The sequence below is a fragment of the Capsella rubella genome, unplaced genomic scaffold (assembly GCF_000375325.1).
Source record: "Capsella rubella cultivar Monte Gargano unplaced genomic scaffold, Caprub1_0 scaffold_3, whole genome shotgun sequence".
NCBI lineage: Eukaryota > Viridiplantae > Streptophyta > Magnoliopsida > Brassicales > Brassicaceae > Capsella > Capsella rubella.
In genome coordinates, this window is record NW_006238921.1 from 11,355,213 (window position 1) to 11,361,212 (window position 6,000).

Below are 6,000 nucleotides of genomic sequence, written 5' to 3' on the forward strand. Positions count from 1 at the left end.
TGAGGCGAGGCGAAGGAGAAGACATGAATCAGAAACAACACATTTGTGACGGTATTTTGTCATTTAGATTACTGAAAATTAGTATGTAATATTTGTAGCCACAAAACATAAAACCATGTTATTTATGAGGATTTCCTTTATAGAAAATATATTTATTTATATCAAGTCAACGTATTTAATACTTTTGTTGCTTTTGAAATTAGATTATATGTAACAGAGATTAAATACGAAATTTGTCATTAAAAATAAAAGACCATACCTGGACAGTTGCACCATGTCACATTATTTAAATCAAATTAAAGTTTAAACTAATAAAAATATTAACAGAGTCATTAACAAAAATACTTACTTAGCTAAATGCAAACCGACATTTAATCTCATTTAATTACAAAATCTAACTTCTTATTCTCCTTTATAATCTCCAAAACATAATGTAATAATGTTTGATGTAAAATTAAATTGTAATCCTCTTTTACAAACCCAAATAACAATCTAATCTCGTTCAATTGTGAAATGTAAACCATACTCGTCCGTCATACACACAAATCAACATATATAACCTTGTTTAATTGTAAAATATAAACCTTAATCATCCTTTATAAACTCAAAACCGCATTTAATTGTAAAATCTAAGCTCTAATCCTCATTTATAAACCAAACCAAAATATAACAATGTTTCATTGTAAATGACAACCATATACCGTAGTTTATAAACCAAATAGACATATAATCTTAATCTTGTAAAATCAAATCAATATATTGTAAGCTATTAAAAAATATGGATGTTATGACCCCGGACACCGATCAATTAAGGCCACCGTCCGTCCGTCCGAGGCAAAGTCATCGGCAAGCAATCAACCCGAGGACAACAATTCAGCCTCAATGCTTCAAGATACTTTCAAGGATCATCAAGAGGAGCAACGCGATATCATCTCATGGACGTCTTCATCGATCAACCATCCAACAAGCCGGACTCCAACCATTCTCACCGAAGGTTCGTGGCACGCATAGACACCAAAGAACCTTCGATCATAACCAGCTTTGGGAAGCTCAATAAGTTTGTCTTCACCTCCACGCTTGAGTGAAGACATCCCTAAGACGTTAGTAAGCTGTACTCTTTTTCCAACTTCAGGTTTGTCTCAAACGGGTTTACCAAAGGGGGTTTTAACAAGGCAGCGAGTCTAATGCATCTCCATTTTGATCCCACTCGACTCATGGCTTGAAAACGTTAGTAGACAAGCTTTGGAGCCAAGGAAGTGAAGATCCTATCTCAAGAAGGCATCCACCACCAATAAAGCCTTCTTCATCGATCTTTATCGATCCCTTTCTTTTTCTCTCGATTAATTATCGGTCTTTTACCTTTTTATCGAGAATTACTCGACCTTTTAACCTTTTACAGAGAGAGCCGTTAGTAAACGCGCTTTCTTTCCTTTCCTCTATGTGGAGCTCAATGACCCACGTGTCTAGGGCAACTTTAAGGGCAAGTCACTCGATTGTAATCGACACGCTTGAAGAATTATCGAAAATGTTTCCTTTCTTGCGTCTTTCTTCGTCCTCTCGAAAGCTTAGAGCTTAGAGATCGAAAATCCTTAAAGATCCTCGTACCAGGTTTCGTTGATCTTCAAGCTCGACTGTATCGCGAGTTCTTTCCATAGCTCACGTGTCGTCGAATCGATCCATACATCCCTTTCAAATATTCCTTCATTTGTGCGAAGGGTCTTCTCCATCCCCAAACCTTCCCCGAAGGTTACCCGAAAGTTCACGAGACGACCGAAAGAACTCACAACCGTGCCATCGACTAGTTCATTGCACCCGGGGTTATTTCAATGGATAAAAGTATATTTTTATTTTATTTCTATTTATTATGTAACATTTTCTGATTGGTTAAAAAAGGGTGAATAAAATGGTTGACCCGAGGAGTGAACCAAAGATTTTATTTAAAAAAAAACACACAAATTAAAATATATTGTGAATAAAATGGTTGACCGCAAGAGGTGAACCAAATAATTTTTTTCAAAAACAAAGCAAATTAATATACAAATTGAATACAAATATTGACCCCAAGAATTTAGATTTGTATATATAATTCTAATTAAGTTGTTACCAAGTTAAAATAGTCAATGATTCCTTTTAAGTTAAGTCTCATTTATGATTATTACATAATATATCCTATTAAATTATGCAAGGATATTAACTGAAAAAACTTATTTATATAAAGTTCTTGGGTGAACTGATTTTTGATACTTCAATAAAAACAAAAAAAAAACATATTATTTAAAATTATGAATACTTTTCTTGTGTTAATTATTGTAATTGCTTTGAGTGTTGGATCGACCAACGCTAGCATATTGTTTCCAAAAAACAAAGTATATATCGTAAACAGTCTCAGCAAGTATGATGATGTTCTTAGGGTTCATTGTAGGTCTATTAAAGACGATCTCGGTGTTCACTTAGTGCGTTATCCTTTAGACAATTTTCATTTTGAGTTAGGGGACAATATTTTCGGTGGGACAAAGTTTATCTGCACTCTATCGCATGGGGTTGGTTTCAAATCTTCTGTTACTTTTACTGCTTATGAAGAAGGAGGTTCTTTTTACATTAGATTCGGTGCCCTAGACGTATGGGAGGCTAGAGAAGATGGGATCTATCTCACAGATGACAATCACCATGCAACGTTTATGTATGCTTGGTAATATCTTAGTCTTCAAGAAATATTGTCTCTTAATTTTGATGTCAATAGACTTCAAAATATAAATTATGAGAAATTAATACTTAATATATTGGACTTTCAAAAGTTTATGCCAATTGTTTTGCGACCAATGCGAATAATCAGTAAGTAGTCGCAACCCAGCAGTTTGCGCCCATTTAGTGACTATTATGGAGTCTTTAAAGGTGTGTTTTCTTGTAGTATATAGATGCCTATCTTTAGAGAAATTCCCTTGCATACCATCATTTTAGTTTTTCTTTCAAAAATACCAAAATTTGTTTTTTATTTCAAAAATACCACAAAAGTTTTATTTTTCCAAAAATACCATAAACATAAAAAGTTGATTTTTGAAGATGTGTATAATTTTTTTAATGTTTAGGTTGACTATTTATATTTAGGATATATATTTTAGGAGTAAGATTTAATGTTCAGGATTTAGAAATTAGATTTGAATGTTAAAAATTTTAAGTTTTAGTTTATGGTATTTTTGGAATAAGTGTATTTTATTGGAATTTTTAGAAAATAAAACTTATAATAGTACTTTTGGAATTGGAATTGCTAAGGGTAAAATTAGAATTTTATTTTTGTTTTGAGATCGTATGTCTGCAAATAACAATATTTTTTTTGATATTTAAGTCAGAAATATTAATTAGTATAAGTATTTTTCTTCCAAAAAACATGTTCAGGTTTAAATGTCCAAAAAATAATAAACCAATTATTATACGCGTTTTACTATTTTCATTGTATTTAAATACCATGAAAATAAAACTTATCATAGCCTAAATTAAACCAATATGTCGTGTGGCATGAACCATATTCTATTATCTTAAATACGATTCGAACATGGGTTGCCACATGACAAACATGTTCGTGTAATAGAATATGGCCCAATTGCTCTAGCCCATGTTCGAATCGTCAACAAAACCAAACATTAAGCGATTTCCTCTGGGCTAATATATTGCTCAGTAATAGAATATGGCCCAATTGCTCTAGCCTACATTAAAACAAAGACACCAGACTCTCGCAGGTCAGGGTTCGAGTCCGGGTCCCTCTAAGAAAGAGATTTATAATTTGTAATGATGTAAAAAAAAAAAAAAAAAAAAGACTCTCGCAGGTAATGGTAGGAATTGTTTGGATTTTATACACCTCAACAGAAAAAACATTAAAGATAATTATTTTATGGTTTAAACAGTGATTGTTTATTTTTTGGTTATCCAAGTTTAGATATAAGATGACCCGATGTAGACAGAAACCAGTTTTTTTTTTCTTACAGTTTTTATCTTTAATATTAACAAAAGAACTTTCATTTAAAATTAGGTATATCCAATAAAAGATCCAATGTAAATATAAATGACGTAATTTATACTACAAAAAATATTTATGTAAAAAATAACCAACAAATTATAATGATATAGAAATTCTTTAATATAGAATTTTCTATAGCAAAAAATTAAATAAAAATGAAGGTGAATATTAGTTGCTTAGTATATTGTTAATAATTTATATTCTTATGGATAACTATACTCTTTTTCAAAAAATACTTATATCTAACAATTTGTAACTAGAATTATATTTAACCAACTCATCCTTATAATATGCACACACATCAGAATTGAACACACTTATAATTACGTTGTAAATATAAATACAAAGACATATAAATAGTAACTACAATTAGTGAAACAAATTTATTGTAAAATTTAACACAAAGTAACACACAGAAATATGTAATTAATATCGACTAATTAATTGATAACTATATACTATAAAACATAGAATATCAAATAAAAAGTAAAATCGGAAAAGATTACAAAAATCAAGACTCGCGGTGTACCGTGGGTTCAAATCTAGAAGATAATTATGATAGAGAGATATGATTTGTTAAAATTAAAATACATATGATTTTCAAATGTGATTTGTATTTTACTCTTTTATCGTTTTTGTAGTTTGATTTTCACAAGATGGCACCAAGTAATGAACTGCCTGATGCGGACATCGATTATCCTGTACCACATCATGTAGCAGTCGTCCCAGAAGGTCCTATGACACGTTCAAAGTCTGAATAGCTTAGAAAGAGATTCAACTTAGCTTTACAAGACATTGTGAGTTCACTAGAGCTGAATGACGTCAGCTGGTCTGTACCACCTTTACTCCATCACAACAGATATGATACCATCGCCAAGGAAGAGCTTGCTGAAGCATTCACCCAAATGGGTCTTGAACATACCATTTCCCCAGGTATGAATTCTCCTTTGAAAGGTCAAAAAACCTCTAGAATCCAAGAGAAGACAATGGAGTTACAAGAGACCAGTAAAATAAGGTTCACCTTTCGAGAGTGATAGAGAGAGTGAAGATCAAGAACAACACATCAAGGACTTGGAAGAGCTTCAAGAGACTGATCAAGCTAACCAAGAGAAACTCAAAGAAGCCATCTACTTCAAGAAACCAACAAACAATCGAGTACCTGACAAAAGTAGATCAGCGAGTAGTACAAGATGTAGTTCAGAGAACAGCTATTAGGCCTAGATCACATCCATGTAAGTTATATTCAGTATATTCGATCGTTGTAGGTCCACTAAGCCCCAACAACGGCTAGAAGACGTGCTCATCACGAGATTTTAAGTATTCTTTAGTATTTGGTTTATCCTCTTTCCAAAAACAATGATTTGTGTTTGTGATTTTATTTGTATCCTTGTTGCACTTTTACATTTATTTTGGTCTTTGGGCTAGCTGAAGGACTCTTATAAAGTACCCCTGCAGCAGCTGTACGAGTTTTTACCATTGATTACAATAAAGGACCGAATTTTCTTCACTTTTCTCTTTAAGTGTTCTTGAGAGAATAAGCTTGTTCTTTGTCTTGTGTGTGTGATTAACCAAGGCTGAGTTTGTGTACTATATCAGAGACCAATCACATCTTCACTTGTATTCTTAGATTATCTGCTTCAGTATTTGATTCAGTTGTTGTACTAGATCAGTTTAAGAAAAAAAAAATATTATTTCGCTTTCAAATTTTTGTGTCATTCTCTTGGTTAGCTAATATTGTTTGGTATTATAAAGTTTATTTAAAAAAAGTTTTCATTTTCTTGTTTAATTCAGCAAGTGCATCAACGATTATTAGTTTCTTGTTTCTAATGTATTCATTTTTGATTTTTGTGGTACATTGATTTTTTGTTATTTTTGTCCAATCGTAGGTTACTTTTAGACACTCACAATGGCAGAAAACATAGCCATACCCCAGAATGCCATGATGCAAATGATGCAAATCCTAACAACACAATTGGAAGGGCTTGGCG